The 23,084-nt window shown below is 36.6% G+C and overlaps 1 pseudogene; it reads right to left on the bottom strand.

The window, feature by feature from the left end:
- Positions 1 to 874: 874 nt before the first annotated feature.
- LOC129401509 (small nucleolar RNA SNORA72) lies at positions 875 to 1,001 on the bottom strand (annotated as a pseudogene).
- Between the last annotated feature and the right edge of the window lie 22,083 nt (positions 1,002 to 23,084).

Raw genomic sequence — 23,084 nt, 5'->3', positions numbered from 1 at the left:
CTGCTAGGTGTGGCCCCAAAACACACAAAAAAGTAAGTAGAGTTTTAAAAATGTAAAATTTTTAATGTATTATTTTATCGTGGACAGAATTAACTTAGTACCCTATGAATTATTTATAATATTATAAATATCAATAGGCATGAACAAAATCAAGTGAACAATTAAGTTTATTATTGCAAAATCTTCTGCTAGAATAATGTACAAACATCAAAATCTATCTTTGTAAATTTTACATCAATATAATATTACCTTTAATGATAGAATCAGGGCTATAGTTTGATATTATTTTGCTAGTGATATTTTGCTAGTGTAATTTTGATAGTAACAGAATCTAGGTCAAAGTGATAGAATTCAAGGTAATATTTTTAAATGCTTGGAGTATTTGCATTGTATGGCAAGAAAATTCTAATTATTTCTTATATTTTTCTATGTCTTCTAAGAATTTATCTGTGTGGGAATTTTTTCTTGGTTTGCTTTATTTGTTTAGAGTTTTTGGTTTGTTTCTGTTTGGGGGTCACACCTAGTGGTGCTCAAGGCTTGCTCCTGGCAAGAGTGGCTCCGAGAGTATTTCTCTTCCTGACATCTGAGGGGACCATATGGGACACTGGGGATTGAACCATATTGGCCCATCAAGGCAAACACCCTACCCACTGTGTTACCAATGCCAAAGCCCTAAGAGTGTATTTTAAATATAACCATAAGAAGGGAAAAAGGGAAGAGCACTTTGATGTATTTTTGTTTGTTTGTTTATTTTATAATCTATTTAATGGAAACTAGTAATCTTCATATTAGCAGCAGCTATCTTCCTAGTATTCTAGTAACTGTGTTGACATTTCTCCAGGTAGATCAACTAGACACCCAGAGTCACATCTTGATTTATCATCAGCATCTGAAGATCAGACCTAGGAAAAAACTAAGTCCGGGACACGTGTGATATCATTATAGAGAATATTCATCTTTTTCTGATTATGACAAAATCAGAACAGTGAGAGTATTCTTAGAAGAGCACTTTGATAGATTGATGAAAGGGCAGAGTAATCTTCTTTTTTATAATCAGATCATGCAAATGAAAAGTCACATAACACAGACTTTATAATAATTGATTTAAATTTGTTTCCTGTGCTTGAAAGCATGAAATATTATCACCCAATGTTTGGATTGTGAAGAGTAAAATCACTCCATCTTATTGATAAGAAAAAATCAATATAAAGATATAGCTAAGTTACATACTTCATAATTTCTTTCATGAACTTTTGTACTTCAACAAAACTATTTTATAATTATGTTGAAATAACAACTTATCAAAGCATTTTTTTATTTTTTATTTTTTTGAAAAATAAATCAAATATATTTTATTTTATTTTTTAAAAAATGTAGTTACCATGAATTGAAAAATTATTCATGAATTTTTTTCAGGCACACAATGTATTTTTTTTTACAGAAACAAAATCAGTTTATTGGTTATACTTAGAGGGGAAACAATTATGTCTTATATATCTCAGAGCCTTGAACTACTGAACAAGCCTGGCATACCTACTGGGGAAAGAAAGAATGTTTGAGACATTATGGAAATGAGGATACTTAAGAGAATTATCAGCTAACACCTAAGCAAAGGAAAAACTGCAACATAAATATTACAAATAGCTCTGGCAACAAAGCATTTTATTAAGAGTAAAAAAAATTTCCTAATAGAAAGAAAGAAAATGAATTGCCCATCACAGGAATTTAAATGTTCATTTCTGATTCACACAGACAATTTGACTCATTATTGTAGATAATACATTTTTTTTGCTTTTTGGGTCATACCCAGTGTTGCTCAGGGGTTACTCCTGGCTTTGCACTCAGGAATTACTCCCAGGGGTGCTCAGGGGACCATATGGGATGCTGGGAATCGAACCCGAGTCGGCCGCATGCAAGACAAACGCCCTACCTGCTGTGCTATCACTCTAGCTCAAAAATAATTATTTTTTATTTATCCAAGTTATTCTAGTATCAGAATTGGAAATATACTACTGAGTACAAACTGGAACGATCATAACCAAGTAAAGGCAAGTTTTCTCTAAAATGGGTTAGAGAATAAACTTGCCATCTTTATGAATCTGGCTTTTCCACCCTGTTCCTCCATGGTACTTGAACTCTGATTACCTTCTCCAGGATAAAGGTAAGACTCAGCCTACATAGTCATTAACTTGGAAGATATTTTGAACATCCTGCCACTTTCGTCAGCTAGCTGAGAGAGACAAATTTTCTTCTACTTTTACTAGATCTCTGACATACAGAGAACTCAAAACATCTCCCTGGAGACTGGAGATCTAAGTTTAAGTGATGTTTGCTCTTCTATCTGACTCTGAAAGACAATATTGTTTTCCAAGTGGGTGTAAAGATGAACATGCAACTCATCTTAAGCTTTGATTGATGGTAGTCACATTGCAGTTATGTAAGTAGTACAGATCCCTAATTGTATTATAAAATGACAAGCACAGAGTGATGGTGGGAGGGATCACCTCCAGAAAATATAAAACTTCGTAGTCTTAAGCAGATTTTGCCTCATGTTACAAGATTTAACAGACTTTGTTTTGTCCAAAGCTGCACAATTTTAAATGATGTCTGATTTAATGTGCTTAAGTAAAAATATTTCCCAAAACATCTCATTTGAAGCCAGTATCCTGGTGACAGTAACAATGGTGTCAATTACAGAATGTTACTGACAACAAAAACACTCAATTCGCCACAAAGGTCAGCAGTAAATCTCCTTTAAATATGTTCAGCTCATAAAAGTAATGATTTTGCAACTGTGATAGAAACATGTTCATAAAATCAGCATTTAAACATGAAGACACTGTAAATTAAATGAAGATGAGATGAATTTAACCAACTAATTGTCAAGTTGAAAAGGAGAGAAAATGAACAGAAAGGCCTCTCCAAAGTGAAAATAGGTCTCAGAGTGAGCTCAGAGGCTAAAAATCCCACGAAGGAGTTTATGAAAGAGTGACTTGAATGTGACACAAGCATTTACTGATACTGTTTGCTTGTATGTATTCTCAGAATGTATCAATAAACGTAATATAAAGAGAGGCTTTTGATATTTGCTTTCCCTTCATCACCTGGAAATGAGGAACTTTTGTCTCAACTAGGTAAATTCTAGTTTCATCAAAATCCCGAAGAACAAAGGGGAAAAAATACAGCGCAACCAATGGCCAATCTTATTTTCAAACACTGGAGGTATAGAGGCAGCAGTAGAACCAAAGTTGGATTTCTCCAGCACGCCTAGGGAATGCTGAAAAATGTCTTTCCCAGGCAGGTGCAGGCAATTATACAAGCCCCATAAACGTGTGCCTCAAGTCTGGCTGCCAGGGTTTTCATTTTGTTTCTCTAAATAAAGGAATGGTGCACAAGGGTCACTTCTGGGGCAGAGAGGCCAAGCGCTACTCTACATATCCACAAACAAAGCAAGACCCTGGGCCGTAGGGCATTCCCCATTATGCTCATGAGTGTGAAGTAAATCTTGAAGGGCTTCTTAAGTGTGTTCTCACCATTCGTAAACTGCAGGCGGAATTTGGGTGGCCTTGCTGTGTTTGACCTCTGCTGGCCCCACCTGTTGTTGACTGCAATCTTTCCTGCAGACGCAGGGGAAGGGCAAAAAAGGGCCACACCAGCTTTATAGCTTTAAATCTACAAAAGATAAAAGACAATTTGTGACTGAAATTTTGTTTTGCCTGCATGGTAACAAAACCATGGCCATCAGTGCTTTAAACCAATTTTTCTTTTGCCTTCACAAGAGAAACAAAGAAGTTTGTAGCCATGGGCTAGGGCAGAAGGATGTGAACCCAAAAGTTGGTATCTGAAAAGCATGCTTTTAATTAAAAATAATTTATATTGAAATAATTACTTAAGTGCCTTATGTAAGATTGGATTTCGCAAAGATTGTAAAACTAGCTTTCTCTGAAGCAGTACTTATATTTGGACTCTTTCTTTATGACTTTTTGACATAGGTGACCATATACCTCAACTTGGTAAAAATCAATTGATACTGACACAAACCCTAACGTACTGAGATGTTTCTCCTTATACAAATACACAGGTCTACAGTATCATGTCATTAACATGTTGTATGTTGGTCTCCTTACGTGACTTCTTTGGGCTTTATTGACTTATTTCTTATGCAGAGTTTGATCACATGGTAAGCCTCATTAAAACTGAAAAAATACCAAAGTAATTTTTCAGAACAAAATTTTAAGTGATCTTGTTAGTATCAATTAAGAAATATAAATAGATCTACTATTCTTTTGCCTAGAACATTCAATAGGTCCTGAGGAAAAAATGCTTATAGATAAATCAAAAGAATATTAGTAACCAAAAATCCTATAATATATCCAAAATATAATAAACTATAGATATATACATGAAATCATATTCTTATGAAACAATCTGAAAATAGTTTTAGACAAAAGTTTTATTTTTAATAGTAGAAAGCTTTTTTGTAAACTTAGAAGTATAGTTTTATTATAATAATTTGGAACTCACAAAAATGCAGAGGTGAGACTCACAAATAAATCTCAGAAGAGATCAACAAGCTGCAGAGATGCCTCCAGATCCCATGCCCGGCTGAATCTCATATCCAGAGCACCAAAGAGAGGGGTGGATGAGTCTGCCACCTACCTAAACAGAGCCCCGGCGGCCAAAAACTTCCAGTACCCAGTTGCTGCCATGCTCAAGGCTAATCTCCACAGGCTCAAACAAGCGTCATCCATGAATGAATCTGCTGAAATACTCAGGTTTGCAGGATTTGGGATGAAAATCTCCATGTTCTCACAAAGACAGGAATGGGCAATCTCCCCACACCCCTCTGTTCTTCCTGGTGCCTGGCAGTCACACCCTTGAACTGTCTCTGGCATGCTCATTAACGTCCATTATCCAGAGATAATAGTGTTTCTTTATATCCCGCATTTTTCAGAAAGATCATTCTGTATCTGTCTCTCTCATTCTGGATGGCTTCACTCAGCACAGTATCATCCAGTTCCATCCACATAACAGCAAATTTTGTCTTATTCTGAGTAGAATTCCGATGCATGTAAACACCTCTCTAGTCCCACATCCACACCAACACTTGTGTTTAGTCTTTGTAATGTGTGCCAGTCTCATGGTGTGAGGTGATATCTCATTGTTTAGATTTGCATTTCCCTGGTGATAACTGATTCAGAGCAATTTTTTTATATATTTGTTAATTATCTATATGTCTTCTCTGAGCAAGTGTCTCTTCATCTTTTCTCCCCATTTTTAATGGGTTCAATTTTATTCCTTTCAAATACTTACAAGTACTCCAAACCTTTTAGTACTTACTTCCAATCCTTTTTTAACTTTTCCAGAAAGTTGGAAATATAGGAAACCTCCAAAAGAGTTTCTATGAGATAAATAGTACCCGAAAAGCAAACAGAGATACCACTGAAAAGAGAAAGTATGTGCCTATATCATTGATGAATATAATGTAAGACCCTTAAAAAAGTGACAAACTGAATTTATCAATATGTGGAAACAGTCATAAACCATGATCAAGTGGAATTTATCCCAGAGATACTACTATAGTTTAACAGATGCAATTCAATCAACATAATACACCATTTCAGCACCAGGAAAAATAGAAACCATACGATCATATCAACAGACTCAGAGAAAGCACTTGATAAGAACCAACATGTGAGTTCAAAGGTGGTGAACTACATATTCAGTGGCCAGGAACCATCTCCCCAACCTCCCCAGCAGAAGAACAGTGATGAGGACCACAGAGTGATGGGAAAAATGGCCCATTTAATGCAGAGCTGTTTGCATGCTTATAGAACATCTGAGGGGTTCAAGGTATAGAACTGCACATAGTTGTGACTGGTCATTTACAGAGGTAAAGCATTTCAATAGAGGCTATTCTCTTGGGAGGATTAACTCAAGGAGATACTCCCAGGGACATTTATATTGTTTTTCCCTTTTCCTTGCTACTGGTAAATACTAAACAATTGAGTTTACTTCTTATTAATACTTGCAGTTATTTGAAGCACAAGAAGAAGTATAGGTTCCAAAACTTAGTTCTCTGGGCTCTGAGGGCAAGCAAGACTATTACCATAAATCCCAGACTAAGTCCTCAGGCCAGTTCATCTTTTCCTTCCCCGTGGGGGTCCTGTCTCTTAATGTATAATGGCTTGCATCCAGGCCGTGCATTTATGGTTTCTAGACTGTCCCATTTCGATGCTAGGGTAGCTTTGCCACTCACCTCAGTTCCATCCAAGTCCCACGGTGAGGACCCCCCTTTGGGGGGGTGTTAGGAACTATGGCAATCGAAACCTGAATCAAGTAACTGTGATAGATTCCTAGAAGTACATATATTTGAGTCAATAAACTCCCAGGTATTAGGAGCAGAACATTAACTGTCTTTCTGTATTTAAACAAAGAATATTGCCCTACAGTAAAATATGAAAAAGTTACAGGGGAAATAGAAAAGCAAGTAATTCACTACAAATACAAAGTCCAGCATTACCAGAGGTGTGACTTATCAGTAACAAACCCTGATTTTGGAAATTGTGACAATGAGAGGTAAAGCACAAAGGAAAGGCTAAAGGTAACTGCAGGGATTAGGGTTACTCATAAGAGCACTGTAAGCTTCTCTGGGGAGAGCAAAAGGAGCAATTAATTGATGAAGCCTAAAGCACTTAGGGTTAATATCCACACCAATCAACATGCGTTATTAATACTCTCAATAAAATGAGGAGAGAAGGTACTTTCCCCAACACAGTTATGGCCATTTACCATGAAACTAGAACAAACATCTTAGGCAGTGGACTCCATTGCAGCTATTCTCAGTGCCTGCATTGTTTTTTTCACCAATTTCCCAGCCCTATAACTATGCAAAATGGCTCTTGCAGAAACTCACTCAGGACTCTTCGCTGACTAATATCACCCTCTTCTTCTTAGCACCGCTTAAAGAATCCTTTGGTTCTTTCTATCTTATTATACCTTTGTTCGGCCCAGTGCAGTTCACAAGGAATTCTTGTGTACCATCTTGACCCTACATCCTCCTGTCTTTTCTAACTCTAATTTCATTTTCCAAACATAGAAGAATTTATGTCAAACATTTTGACATTAGTACACATCATGTCTAGCTGTATATTGCAGGTTTATTGGCCTTTCCCATTTTCCTATAAAAATATCAGTATTTTTACGCACTGCTTGATAAAATAAATCTTAGTTCATAAATTTATTTGTGGTACCAGGGGTTAAGCCCAAGGACTCATATATGCAAGGCAAGAGTTCTACCACTGAGCTATACCTCCAGTCCATAAAAAAAGAAAAAAAACTTTCTGTGACTTTTGAAAACTGGTTGCAAACGTTTTTAAGTTTCCTCCCTTTATACATTTTGGGTACTATACCAAATAATGCCTACATAATTACTATTACACTTTCACTGTTTCCTTCACTAATTATCTAATAGTATCATTTCTACATTTAATACAATATGTCTGGAATATAACTTGATATAACATATGATATAGTGGTATTTTCCAAATTGTTGACCACTTCCTTAATTAAATACATGGCTTTTTCCCCATGATTTGAAATCGTCTGACTTAAAAACACAAGTAAACAAATTATTTTTATTCAGTAACATTTATTTATGGGCTGGAGAGATAGCACAGCAGGTAGGCATTTGCCTTGCATGCAACCAACCCAGCTTTGATTCTTCCGCCCCTCTCGTAGAGCCCAGCAAGCTACTGAGAGTATCTAGCACGCACGGCAAAACCTGGCAAACTACCTGTATTTAATATGCCAAAAAAAAGTAAAACAAGTCTCACAATGGAGACGTTATTGATGCCCGCTCGAGCAAATGGGTGAGCAACAGGATGACAGTGACAACATTTACTTACATGACTATGTATTTAGGAATACAGTTTCAGACTTTTCTAAATATGTGTTACCACAGCACAACCCCCACCAAAGTAACAACACAACAATCTGTTGAGTCCCCTCCCAGCTTCAGTCACCACAGCTCTGCAATCTGAGTTCAGGGGGTTATTTTTCATTTGGTTCTATCTGTCCCTTGCCCACACGCCTGGCTGTCTTCCCCGGGGGCCCTCAGAGGGGATGGACTCCAGCTTCCTTCCCCGCCTTGAGCAGAGCTCCTGGTGGCCAGAGACCACCGGAACCTAGCCACAGCCATGCTCAAGGACCCTCTCCACACATTCAGACAAGCTTCATGCATGAAGGTACCGGCAGAGGAACCCAGGTTTGTGTAATCCCATCAACTGCCAACATCCAGAGACTTAAAGAAAGCTCCAGAAGCGTGCTGCCAATTTTCGGTCTCACAATATCTTATAACGTACTTCTCCCTCTGGGAGAAACTAGCAAGGTACTGAGAGTTTCCTGCCCACATGGGACAGCCTCGCAAGCTTCCCATGGTGTATCCATATGCCAAAGCGAATAACAAGCTGGATATCATTCCCCTGGCCCTGAAAGAGCTTCCAATGCGGCATCATTGGGAAGGTCGAGTGGAGAGAGGTTTCTAAAATCTCAGGGATAGGACGAATGGAGAGGTTACTGAGACCACTTGAGCAATTCGACGATCAATGGGATTTCGTGATTCATGATTTGTCTGTCCCTATGCTTTACCTCTCTATATTCCACATATAAGTAAGATCATCTATTTATGCCTTTTCTTTTTCTGATTGATTTCTCTTTTTTTTTTTTTCCTGGCGTGTGTGGTAGGACACTCCCAGCTTGCGCAGGATTGTTTCTGGATCAGAGCTCAGGAAATCCTACTTGCTCAGAGGACTACAGGCAGTACTATGCCCAAAACTGAAGTCAGGTTGGACACTTGCAAGGCAAGCACCTTACCCAGAGTATTATCTCTCCACCTCCTGTTCTGATTCATTTCATATAGCAGGACCTTCTCCAGATTCATTCATGTTGCCATAAAGGCAAGAGGCAAGATTTTATTTTTTCTTATTTTTTCTTATATGAATGATATATTTATTGTACCACATTTTCTTTATTCATTTGTCTGTAGTGGGTTCTTGGGATGTATCGATGTCTTGTCTATTACAAATAACAGTGAAATCAACATTCACATGTGTATAAATATTTTCAACTTCATGTTTCTGTGTTTTTTGGATAGATAACTAGAAATAGAATTTCTGCGTCATAAATCTTTTATTTTTCTTGGAGGGTGGAACAATTTACATTGGGTTTTATTTGTTCATTTTCTAATACCTTTAATTTTGTGTTAGAAAGTAGATTTAAATATAGCTATTTATTAGATTAAGCTTTTGAGTTACACTTCTCAGATTTTACATGTATACATGTATATATAGGCACTTTTATTTACACAATGTGGTTCAAAAATAATTTTATCATAATTTCAGACATGATACTTGCAACTCTGTATATTTCCTAATTACTTTATGACAGGCACTAAATCAGAATAAGTCTTAATCAGAGATCTTAATCCTGACTGCACATTAAAATCACCTGAGCTTTTAAAAAATATGAATGCCTAATTGCCCATTCCAGAATTTTTTTTTTAATTCTGCAAATGAGAGCCTGGGCTTTAGTATTTTTAAGTGTCCCTAAGTGATTCTAATGGAACCAGAGTTGCAAATCACTATCATAAATAATTAACATAATTATGTAAAATTTACTAAATAATTCTACAGCCAATCACATTAACAAGTGGGTAATATGCTATCTGGATGCTTAAGAAATTTACGTAATCAGTCACTATCAATGTGGCCTTTGTATGTGAAAAAAATAGCACTAGAAGTAGAAACCTGAGTTCTACTCTTTAGTCTCTAATGTGTTTTTCCTGTGATTTGAGAAGCTATGTTGTTATACTGCTCTACGCAATATTTTTTTGTCATTTATAATGTAAGTGAATGAACTTAGTTTTCTCTAGGAGAAGGCTTAAAGTCCATCATCTCTAAGTATAAGATATCTGTAAAAATAAGTGAAAATCAAGTCAGGATTATATGTATGCAGATGACACTATAAATTGTGTTTGACTTGATGGTGAAAATTTCATGTAGAGTTTAAAATTTAAGTTGTTTCAGGGCCAAAAGTTAGCATCTATTAATGTATGAGGTTTGGTGTCAGTTTAGGGTTCATGCAATGCCTAAGACAATAGGCCATCTATATGTGGTCTCCAAAGTGGGGTTAATAAAAGCAAAGAATACACCAATTTACCTATTAGTAAACTAATTTTGTGAATATTTGTGGATATATAGTTATAACACCTTTGTCTAATTTTCACTGACTCAATTTAGGATAATACTTAGAGACTACTGGTATAGACCATATAACCTTAAAACAAGTTACTTAATTTCTCTGAATTCCAATTTAGTTTTCTCACCTATAAAATGGAAATAATAACTTTCATTACATGTATATGATGAGATTTAAATGTGATAGTGTATATTAGTCTGAATAAAGATTAGAAATAAATATAATTAACTGATATTCAAATTATCCTTTCTATATTCTACTGGTTCTCATCTGTTCTTCCTATTTTAAATCCCTACTATATCAACTCAGTTATTTTTCTACAATGCAGCAAGATATTGTGTTGTAAATATGGTCAAATTCCAGTGTCTCAGAGCAAACTCAGTAGCTTAACCAACAGTGAACACCATTCACAAATTGGTTCTTTCCATTTTCCAAGCTGCTATTTAATCATTTCTCCTTGATACCAATCCAATAGTCCACTGTGACTGGAATATGTTCTTTATTTAATGTACCAAGAGTTTTACATCTCCTTGTTTGTACATTTTTGGTTAATTCCCTGCTTTTGATCCCATATCACTTCCCATAATAAATTTGTATGAATTCTATTTCAAATAAGTAGAAAAATTAGAACATGTTTGGGATGTCTTGTAAGACATTAAAACTTGCTTCTAGTGATGGATTATTTTGAAATTTAAACCAGATCACCCAAAGACCAGAGATAGTACAATAGGTAAGACTCTTGCCTTGTATGCAACTGACCCAAGTTTGATCCCCAGCACCACATACTTTCCCAGAGCACCACCAGGAGTCATTACTGAGCACAGATACAGGAATAAGCTCTGAAAACAGCCAGGTATCCAACCCCCCCCCAAAAAAAAATACTCAAACACGAGGCAAGGGTCTGGAGCAATAGTACAGTGTGTAAGGTATATGTCTTGCACGCGGCATACATGGATCCATCCATAAGTTCTGCTTCAGTTGTTTGTGGGGGGCGGGCAGGCAGGTATACTTGCCTCTGTTACTATTTCATAGAAAGCACCTCCAGAGTCAATTTCCTGGAGAGTTCTGGCTATATTTTTTTTTATCAATTTCCTTTAAGGATTCTGGTCTAATCTTGACATCTTTAATCTGCTTTGAGTTCAATTTTGTGAGTGGTGTGAGATATGGCTCTAATTTATTTTTTTTTCACCTAAATGTCCACATTTCCCAACACCATTTGTAAAAGAGGCTTTTTGTTTCTTTAACTCCTTTATCAGAGATTAACTATTCATAGATCTTGGGACTAAACTGTGAACTTTCAATTTAGTTGGTCTGTGGATCCATCATAATGCCAGTACCATGCAATTTTGATTAATATAGCTTTGTAATATACTTCAAGGCTGGGATATTGAATGTTTCCCATATTTTTTTTTCTTTTACTTAGATTTCTTTGTCACTCAGGGTATTTTATGGTTACATACAAATTTTAGTAGTGTTTGCTCCAAGTTTGTGAAGAACATTATTGTGATCTTAATAGGTTTCATACTAAATTTGTATAATTTTTGACAATGCCTGTTCTCCCAATCCATGAACAGGAAATATATTTCCATTTCTTGGCATCCTCTCATATTTCTTTTAACATCATTTCTAGTTTTCACATCTCTTTTGTTTAATTGATTCATGGATGTGTGATGTTATGGGGCACTATTTGGAAAGAAATTGTCTTCAATATGAAGTCAAATGTGAAATGAATTCTTCTAATAAAATTTCTTCAAAAATTTGCATGTGAATATGATATATGCAAATAGAGAGAGAGAGAGAAAGAGAGAGAGATGCACTCAAGTTTAGTTTTATTATAGCTACTTTTAAAAATGATGTGATGTTTGGGCCAGAGAGGGGCTGCAATGAGCAGAGTGTTTGCCTTGCTCAAGGCCAGCCTGTGCTCTTTCCCACCCGCCACAGATGGTCCCTAAACACCTCCTAGGCACAGCGCCAGGAGTAAGAGCCGAAAACCTCCAGTGAGAACCCAAATGACAACAAATATAAAACATTTAAAAAAGAAAAAAAATTTAAATAGTAGAATGTATAAAAACAATATGGGAAATGCAGTAGCAGCTTCAGTGGTCAAACAATCTTTGCTGATTCTCAGTAAGAATATATTCTCTCTGCATTTAGCTATAGGACATGTAAAACTAGCCTACATCTGGACTTAAAAAGTGACTTCTTTTCATCAAAAAAAAACTTGCTAAAAATTTCTGAGCTTTTTGTTTTAAAAAGGTCAGATTTGACTCAGACATAAATGATTCACAGATATTAATATCCTTTTGTGTAAAACTTTAGAAGTGGGGTAACGTAATAATATGTGTGACTAAAAAATTTTAATTCTTGTGAGAATTTTTTCATCCCATAAAGGTTTGGGTCTGTAAATAATTAAAAATGTCTATGGAGAATCAAATCCACAATTAAACTGTACCAATGGTGATGACATTTCATGTTATAAAGACATTATTTGGTTTTCTCTTTGACTACGTTTCCCTTTAATGACTGTTAATAAAACAGAAAGAAATATGTTTTAAAACCCCAGAAACATCTGGAAATTATATTTCAAATAGTTCTTCCAAAGATCCCCCAGAATATATTTTAAACAGCCTCAAAATCTATTTTCCTTACCTCTGGAAAATCTTTAGATAAAATTAAAAAAAGAATATTAACTACTTAGAGTTCCTTGGGCTTGGGGAAATTAAAAATATATTTCTCTCCTTAACATATAACAATTATTAACCTGTATTCATAATGTCACGATAGCCAAAACTTTTAAGTAACTCAAGTCTCCATTGAACCAATGAATGGATAAGAAAATGTGATTAACTTCTTTGTTAAAAAGGAGTTAAGAAGGTTGAACATCCAACATATATCAAGCATTTGTAAAGGTTGGTAAAAAAAAAAAAAGTAAAACCAGGAAAACTGAGAAGAGACGAACTTAAATTTCTTCAAATAAGTTAGATAGATATAGGGATAGTACAGCAGGTAAGGTACCTGCCTTCTATTCAACTAATGAGAGTCAGTCCCCAGCATTACAAGATGGTCCCCTGAGCACTGCCAGACGTGGTCCTGTGCATAGAGCCAGGAGTAAGCCTGGCTGGATGTAGCCAGACAAAAAAAAATTAATTTAATTTAAAAATACTGTAGAGATGACAATAAGTATACGACAAAAGTGCTCTATATCTCTGTCATCAAAGAAATTCAAAAAACAATGAAATATCACCTCAAGCCAGTGTGACTGGCACACATCTAAAGGAATATGACAACCAGCATTAGCTAAGCTGTGGAGAAAAAGGAACCCTCATTCATTGCTGTGGGAATATTGATTGCTTCAACCAAACCCTTTGAAAAGCATTATCTTCTCAAAAAACTAAGAATGGAGGCCTGTGTCCCAATGCCACTGCTATGTAAGTTCATCTACCACCCTTGTTCCAGAGACTCATAAATAAATCTTGAAATAGATCAACTAGCTGCAAAAATGCCTCAGACAACCATTCCCAGCTGAGACCTTCTGGGCAACCTGAGTGGGGCAAGCTCAAGCGAAGTTGCAGCAGCCACTCCCAAGCCGCCACCAGCCTCCAGCTGGACTGCCCAATTAAATATTCTGGATTTTCTGGAGCGACATCTGTGAAATCGGCAACACTTCCGTTCCAGCGGTAGCAAAGCAGATTGGATAGCAATGTAACGTAGGAGTCAACCAAGCTCAACTAACAAAAGCATTAACAGAAAAGCAGTAACTTGCAAAAACAGCTTAGTAAACCCTCAGATATGGACTTAATGTCACCGTGGTGAGACACAACAATTTTCACAAACTTTCTTCTATGGAAAGTTGTGCTTTTTTTGGTTTTTGGGGTCACACTTAGCAATGCTCAGTGCTTACTCGTGGCTCTGCACTCAAGAATCACTCCTGGAAGAGCCCAGGAGACCATATGGCATGCTGGGGATCAAACCCAGGTCAGCCATGCACAAGGCAAATGCTGAAACCAGGATTTAATGACCCCATGATAAGATATAAAAATTTTCACAAATTCTCTTTTACTGAAGTACTTTTGACAATTCCATTAGCCACTTAGTTGTAACAAGCAATATAAAATAAATTGTTATGCCTGCTAAGGAGGCAGGCTATGGGGGACTGGAGACAGTGCTGGAAGGAAGGTCACACTGGTGATGGAATTGGTGTTGGGAAATTGAATATCTGCAACAACTATATTATAAACGCTTCGTAAAATGTGATGTTGAAATAAAGTAAAATAAATAAATGAAAGTAAAAGAAGTGGAAGAAAATTGAAAAACCTTAAAAAAAACAAAATTAAAAAGAGTTATAGAGATCAGTTGCACAATAATCTGCATATTCTATCCAGTAAAATAAATTAAATATTTGTACACATAGAAGTGGTGAAGATGGCAAATTTTATACTACTATTAAACTTTTAACTCAATAATAATATTCCAACTATTTAATTGGATCAATATTTTTGTCCTTCAGAAGGAATTAAAAAGTTCAATTTGACACGTTCCTGACTAATCGGTAATTAGGATTCAAACACCCCAAAGTAACCTCATCCACACCTATTATCACAGATACAGATAAGGGGAAGTAGGAAGACTTGGAGCTAAAATTATGCATCTATATACAGTTTATGATGAGAAAACAATTAAATGTGTACAATTAACAACAATTGTAATTTTATTAATTGCATACATTTAATTGTTTATAATTATAATAGTTGTAATAGTTAATTCCAATTTTTATCATAATAATATTACTTTTCTTACACATACCTATGACTTAGAAAATCTTCCGAGTAACATTTTATTTTGTAACATCTTCTCATTCCTTTCCTCCTGTTGTTATTGCTGTGATGAACAGGGATTCACACACCACTTGGTTATGGTGGTTTTTGGAGATTGTGCAGTTTTGTGCTTGCACCCTTTTGGTTTTCAGTGGAGCTGCACAAGTTGTAGTGCTCCCACATCCCTGTTTGCACCAGAAATTCTACGCTTTGTTGCAGCACTGGGGATCCCTACTAGGTTTCCTCTTAACATGTGGGGTGGGGTTAGAGATTAAACTCACGCTTCACACCTGTCTCGAAGGCACTCTAACGCTGAGTCAGACCTCGCACTTACACGCTTATAAACACAATCTGTTTATTATTCCTTGTCTTTGTTGAGAACAAAACAATTCTCAATGTTTATAACCAGAGTGGACCATAATGCTCAGATTCTCCAGTTTACATACATACTTTTGAGAATGTGTTCAGCTTCGTTTTGTCTTAAATTTGGTTATTCTCTTAAGCACAATATCTCAAAACAGTGCTATTATTCACTCATTGACTTTGTTACCCTCTTTCATTTTTTAAAAAAACGTTTTTTCATTAAATCACTGTGAGAAATACAAATCTGTTCATGATTGGATTTCAGTCATAGAGTATTTCAACACTCATCCCTCCACCAGTGCATATTCCCAGCACCAGTGTCCTCAGGTTCCCTCCCATCACCCGCCACCCTCCACTCTGGCAGATAGTTTTATTCTCTCTCTCTCTCTGTCTGTCATTCTGTCTCTGTCTGTCTCTCTGTCTCTCTATCTCTCTGTCTCTCTTTCATTTGGGGCATTGTGGCTTGCAATATTGTTACTGAAAGGTTATCCAGAATATCCCTTGACCTACTTTTAGCTCTCAGATCTTGCCCAAAGTGATCACTCCCAGCTATTATTATTATACTGGTCTCTTCTTCTATCTTACCTAACCTCAGCCCCACACACACTTGTGGTTAGTTCCAACCATTGACCAGTTTTCCTAACCCTTGTTTTCCCTGGCCATGGATTCTAGTCTTCTACCTATGTCCATTGCAGCACTATTTATCATAGCCTGAACCTGGAAACAATACCCAAGAACAGATGAATGGATAAAGAAACTATGGCACATCTACACAATGGAATATTATGCAGCTGTCAGGAAAATAAAGTCGTGAAATTTGCCTACAGATGGATGGACATGGAGAGTATCATGCTGAGTGAAATGAGTCAGAAGGAGAGGGACAGATACAGAATGACTGCATTCATTTTTAGCATATGAAAAAATACTCTCTTTCATTTTTATTTTTATTTTTTTTCCCAGTCAGGAACCATGACTTACAAAGCTGTTCACAATAGAGTTTCATGCATACAAAGTTCTAGTGCCACACCCTCCACCAGTGTCTATTTCCCTTTACCAAGGTCTCAGGGTTCCCCAACATCCCCACCCCCTTAACCCCCAACCCCTAGCCCACTCCCTGCACAATTGCAAGCCCGGTTCTGAATAGTTCCATCATATTCTTTTGAACAACACCATACCTCTCCACTAAGGTGACCTGAGCTCACTGCAGTGAATACCAAAAACACCACAAAACATCTGAATTGCTGAGGGAGCAAAGCAACACTCACTCACGGGAAATCCAGATACCTGGCAAACTTATAGATCCAAGGAGTTTACAATTTCAACATTAGAACACATTCTATTTCTTTGAGAATGTCTTATGTTTGCATGTTTGGACATTAAGATGTGATGTAAAATAAGGTCTATGTAAAAATCAATGTGATAGAAGCCAGTTTGATTCCAAGTTTGAGAAGTTGTGCAGTATATAAAAGGTGCACTTACCACATTAGAATAATTTCTGTTACCTGTAGCACAGTAGCACTGTCATCCCATTGTGCATCAATTTGCTCAAGCGGGCACCCATAATGTCTCCATTGTGAGACTTGTTGTTACTGTTTTTGCCATATCAAATACACCACGGGTAGATTGCCAGGCTCTGCCGTGCGGGCAGGATACTCTCAGTAGCTTGCCGGGCTCTCCAAAAGAGGCGGAGGAATCGAAGCTGGGGTGGCCACATGCATGGCAAACGCCCTACCCACTGTGCTATCACTCCAGTTACCTAAGAAGAAAAATATATATATAGGGTTTTTTCAATATCTGTGTATTTTTGAAGATTACTAAGTTTTTATGGCATAAATACATATTTAGTTGTTTTCACCTGTGTACTTTGTATACAGCTATTAAGTATATCTTTTGGCCTAAGCATACCATGAAAAAATTACTGATACATTAAGGTTGCCATGAGTTGACAAATGAGAAACTTCTGCTATATGTGATAATACAGTTAATACTATAGAGCATTAAAATAATTTGAGTTCCTAAGAAGAAATATTTGGAAGACCTGCCTGTTTCACCAGATTACTGATGTGAATAGTTGCCCCTTAACAATGATAATAAGGAGTTAATCTATTACTGAAACAATTTTGACAATGCCAGGGAATGAAAAATACCACTACTGAATACTGAACACCTTAATATGGTTTCCAATCTTAAATAGAGTCAATATTTAAATGATAATTCTTAAGCACATTTTTGGACATTTTTTACATTTATATTAGAAAATTCCGACTCTATTCCAAATAAACAAAGTTCAGGAGTTTTAAAATAGAACTCCTTTAGCATCAACATTTTTGACCTTGCTAAAAAAGCACTAATGAGTAGGGAAATGGGGATACCAACAATGATATCTCTCACAGAGATGAATTTTCAGGTAGGTACCTCCAGGTAAGAATTTTCATCTAGAAATTTGGCTTCCAGTGTTTTAATGCAATTACCATGTACTGACAAAACTCATGGTAAAAGTCATGTATGATTCTCAGGGTGGGGGTGGTGGGAGGGATGCTGGGACCATTGGTGGTGGAAAATGGGCACTGGTGGCGGGGTGGGTATTTGATCATTGTATGACTGAAACGTAAGCGTGAAAACCTGTAAGTCTTTAACTTTGTCTCACGATGATTCACTAATTAAAAAATAAAAATAAAAAAATAAAAGTCATGTTTGATTCTCATATCACTACCAAAAAATGACTTGGGCATTCAAGTGTCACATTTTAAAGCATTTTGTTGATTATAAAGCTGATACAGCTACAGCCATGCTCGAGGCCCCTCTCCACAGGTTCAGACAGGCCTCACACATGAAGGAAACGGCTGAGGAACCCAGATGTGTGTAATCCCGTTAACGGCCAACATCCAGAGACTTAAAAGTAAGCTCCCAGAAGCTTTGCTTTGCGGCCTCTCGATATCTTGTAGCCTACTTCTCTCTCTGGGAGAAACAAACAAGCTTCTGAGAGTTTCCTGCCCACATGGGACAGCCTTACAAGCTTCCCATGGTGTATTCATATGCCAAAGCCAGTAACAAGCTGGATCTCATTCCCCTGACCCTAAAAGAACCTCCAGTGCGACATCATTGGGAGGGCCGAGTTGGGAAAGACTTCTAAGATCTCAGGGAAAGGACGAATGGAGAGGTTACTGAGCCCGCTCGAGAAATCGATGATTAATGGGATTTTGTAATTTTGTGATTGTGAAAGCTAAACGAATTCAAAATTTAAAATTTTACGCAGTTGTTAGGAATTTCAAAAGTTGCCTCTTAGATCCACAATCCTAAACTGGTTGGTAAAAAAATGTAACAACTCCTGTTAGTATCTGTGATCATGTTCAGATTTTGTCTTTTTGATCCAATTTTACTCCTGTGTCTGTTTTTGATGTAACCTTAAAGGTAGAAGGAAATGTAACAATAATGCAGTAAAAATTGTGGTGGTTTTTACTAGTAGTTCCTTGAAATAAGTTCATCAACTAAATTGATGCATCACTATTGAACGTGTTCTCTTGGTGTTCAGCCATAGCCATAGTAGCTAATTCTGCAAAATGAGGCAACTTTAGAGACATCTTAATTTTATTCATCCATAATTAGCTAATGACCAACAGAAACACAAGAATGTATTCTAGATGCTCCTTTGACTGTATCTAGTCTTCGTTCATTTTACCCAAAGAGATTTTTCCTTGTTTATAGGCATGTGGTTGGGACAGATGGCCTGCTTGTGCTATCTCTATCTTTATCAGCACAGAGGCCATTTATGTTGGGAGGACTTGACAAGAAAGCAGAATCTTTAGGAGTACCTACCCTACAGCCATCTGGCATTGATTTTTCAGCTTCAATCCCTGAGGTTTTGTGAGTGCCTCAACATAAAGGAAGCAATAACTCTGGCCACTGTGGTGGTTGATGTGTCCAAGACTTTCTACTACAGCTAATTTAAAACAGAGGTAATTTTGAAAAGGTGCTATTTTCTTAATCATCAACAGATCACAGATTAAACTGTTTTAATGCCAAAAGAACTAAGTGCAATTTTAGCCCATGAATTTGAGTCACAGAGAGCATGTAAGTAATAAAGCAATAAAGTAATAAATATCCTTGATTTCCTTGTGTGAGTAAGAGACATAATATCAATTCCTAAATAAGAGTTGTTGGGGAGCTAAATGTGAAAGTAATATTCAAAGATAAGTTATTACAGTTATTTAATGGAGACTGCATTTTAAATTCAGCAGGATTAGATGTGTCTTTTTATTGAGTTTGAGTTCCTCCATATTTTATTGATTATGTTACTACTATACTTGTGATAACTCAAAAGAATTCTTATGATAGAAAATTGTGTTGACCCAAGGACAGTAGAGACAAGGGCCAGGAAGATTGCTCCACAGTTGGAAACCTTCTCATGAGCTACTGTAGAAGGCAGCTGGGATGGAGAAGGGATCACTAAGTCAATAGTGGTTGGTGGGATCACTCGGATGGGAGCTGTGTGCTGAAAGTAGATAAAGGACCAAAAGTGATACCCCCTCAGTATCTGTATTGCAAACCATAATGCCCCAAAATAGAGAGAGAGTAAGAAGAAAATTGTCTTCCATAGAGGCAGGGGGTGGGGTGGGGTGGAGTGGGGTGGGGGTGATGGCAGGGATACCTGGGATATTTGTGGTGGAAAATCTACACTGGTGGAGGAATGGGTGTTTAATTATTTTATGACTAAGACTCAATCATGAAAGCTTTGTAACTGTATCTCATGGTGATCCAATAAAAAAAAAGTGTGTTGAGTACATCTTTTTTAACTTTCTTAACAAAATATTCTCTTACAAAGATATCTATTTAGTACTAGGTAATATCTAACATAAAACTAAGTGCTAAGATTGTTTTTCATTGTCTGCCATAAAGGCAGGGAGAGTGTTGGAAAGGGAGGTGTAGAACTGGGGACATTGGTGGTGGAGAATGTGCACTGGTAGAGGGATGGGTGTTTGATCATTGTATGACTGAAACTCAAACATGAAAGTTTTGTAACTGTATTTCACAGTGATTCAATTAAAAAAAGTAAAGGAAGATTGTTTCTCAAACCTTATCTATTTTATAAAGTTTTCGATATTACATTCACAGTTTTTCCTTTTAACCCTTGAAGGTTTTGCTTCTTCAAAAATATCCTGTAATTTTGGGGCTGGAGTGATAGCACAGTGGGTAGGGTGTTTGCCTTTCACACAGCCGACCCGGGTTCGATTTCCAGCATCCCATATGGTCCCCCAGCACCGCCAGGAGTAATTCCTGAGTGTAGAACCAGGAGTAACCCCTGTGCATTGCTGGGTGTGACACGAAAAGCAAAAATATCCTGTAATTTAAATTCCAATGTTTGGGTGACAGCAGATAAGGGACTTTATTCCAGGCCATGTTCTGTATTTCTACTACTCCTAGGGATACTCAGCCCTGTAGTGTGGAGGAACATCCGGACCACACTCAGTGATGCTCTAGGCCCTAGGTGGTACGTTATTGAATTGGGGAGTTTTACACATGACAAACAGATATTCCAATTTTTTTGAACTATCCCCCAAGCCCCTAAATTTCTAATTTTAGTTCTTTTCTTGAAAGCCAGAGACATAAGATCCAGAGACTATAGACATAACATCCAGAGACTATAAAACCAAGCTCCCGGAAGACTTGTTTTCCTTCTTGGAGAACCCGACAAGCTACCAAGAGTCTATTGCCCACACTGGAGAGCCTTCCAAGCTCCCTATGGTGTATTCATATCCCAAATATGTACCTCTCAGAGAGCCCAGCAAGCTACTTAGAGTATCCTGTCTGCACGGCAGAGCCTGGCAAGCTACCCAGAGTGTATTCAATGTGCCAAAAACAGTAACAATGGGTCTTATTCCCTTGACCCTGAAAGAGCCTCCAATCGTTGGGAAAGACAAGTAAGAAGAGGCTACTAAAATCTCAGGGCTGAGTGTAATAGAGACATTACTGGTGCCCGCTCAAGTAAATCGACGAACAATGGGATGACAGTGATACAGTGATATTCTTGAAAGCCAGATTTTTTCCCCTAAGCCTTATCTTTTTTTCCCTTTGTTGCTCTTGATTTGATTGATTTCATTAGTAAGATACTCTCAGTTACATCACTAATGCTAATGAGCAAAATAACACAAAAGAGAAAGCTTGAAACTTTTTTTTGCCTACCTACCTTCCCATTATGTATTACCAAAGGGCAACACAACTGCCTTAAACAGCTTTGGTCAAAAACATTTAGTACTTTTTTGAAAGATTATTAGCCTATCATTATCTCAGTTTGATTTGGATCCCATGGCTGATTTTCTTTTTCTGTCAGGGTATTGAGAAATGGGGGTCATTTCTACTTGTCAGTTAATTCAAATCACTTTAATTATATTCTTCCCTCTTGCTGATGTTATGCAATGACATTGGTAGACACTGATTTGCTACAGTTGAATGAGATAAAGATGCTTCTGCATTCCTAACATCAGTTTGGGCTCAACTTACCTTTGTATTTACCTTTCATCTTTTATCGCTATTTGATAGTAGCTATTTTATTCATTACATTGCATTTTGCTAAATTTTATTTTCAATCATATTTCCTTACAAGAGCTCTACTGATTGAATACTAAACAAGGATAAAGCAGACCTTGCATGAAAAGGTATGTAGTTTTCCTTAGATACTAGCTCAGTTCCAGATATCACTCAAGTGGCCTGCTTGCCCTGTCTCTTGTGCTATATGTTTTACTGCTGAAAAGATCAACATCCCAAGAAATCACCTGCTACTGAATAGTGTAATTAATTTGACCTAAATTTAGATTTTTCAAACTTCCTTTTAAATCATTTCCACACAAGCTCTTTCTGTAGATAAGATTTCTATAAACAAACAAGTTTAACTTGTTTATGATTTGGGATAAGAAAACTCCTTAAGTCTGTCCTTTATTTCTAAAACTCTTCTTTCCCTAATTTTAATATCCTATATTTATCTCTTTTCTTATTGTATTCATTGGTAAACTTTGGAGGATTTCTCAAAATGTGATTTCTTGCACTGTTTTTAGGAATCAATATCTTACATTTAATTTAAGCATCAATTCAGTAAAAAAAAAAATCTATCTTTCAAATAACTGGATTTGTCTCATAGCAAAGTTATAAATAATTTTATTTTCTCTTTTTTCAAAAGCACACTATGCATGCATTGCCTTTTAAAGAATAAATTGTTTTAAAACAGCTTTAGATTTTAAGTAACTTAAATTAAATTAATATATTTTCTACAAATATCCATCTATGAGATTTCTCCATTTCTGGCCAAGAATAACAGTGGCAATTCACAAGGAAAATTACCAAAATCTTCTGTCTAGAAAGTCATTATGCTCAAAAAGGAAGACTTTCATCAGAGTAAAGTTATAAAATAGGAAACCTTGAGATTTATAAAGGTGATCATTTTGAAAACAAAATTAAATTCGAGAACAAAATGGCTAAAGGAAGAATGAAAACTGAAAGGGAAAAAACGAGTGTTAGAAAAATAGACTTAGAATATTGTTTATTTGACTAAGTAAAAATTTCTTCATTCCATTATTGATTAATTCACTTGAAAATACTTATTGAAGGCCCCCTCCACCCCAACACATATACCAATGACCAACAGTGTAAAGGTAGTTT

The sequence above is a fragment of the Sorex araneus genome, chromosome 1 (assembly GCF_027595985.1).
Source record: "Sorex araneus isolate mSorAra2 chromosome 1, mSorAra2.pri, whole genome shotgun sequence".
Classification (NCBI taxonomy): domain Eukaryota; kingdom Metazoa; phylum Chordata; class Mammalia; order Eulipotyphla; family Soricidae; genus Sorex; species Sorex araneus.
Note: the sequence above shows the minus strand (reverse complement) of the source record. Positions and strands in the feature narration are given on the sequence as shown.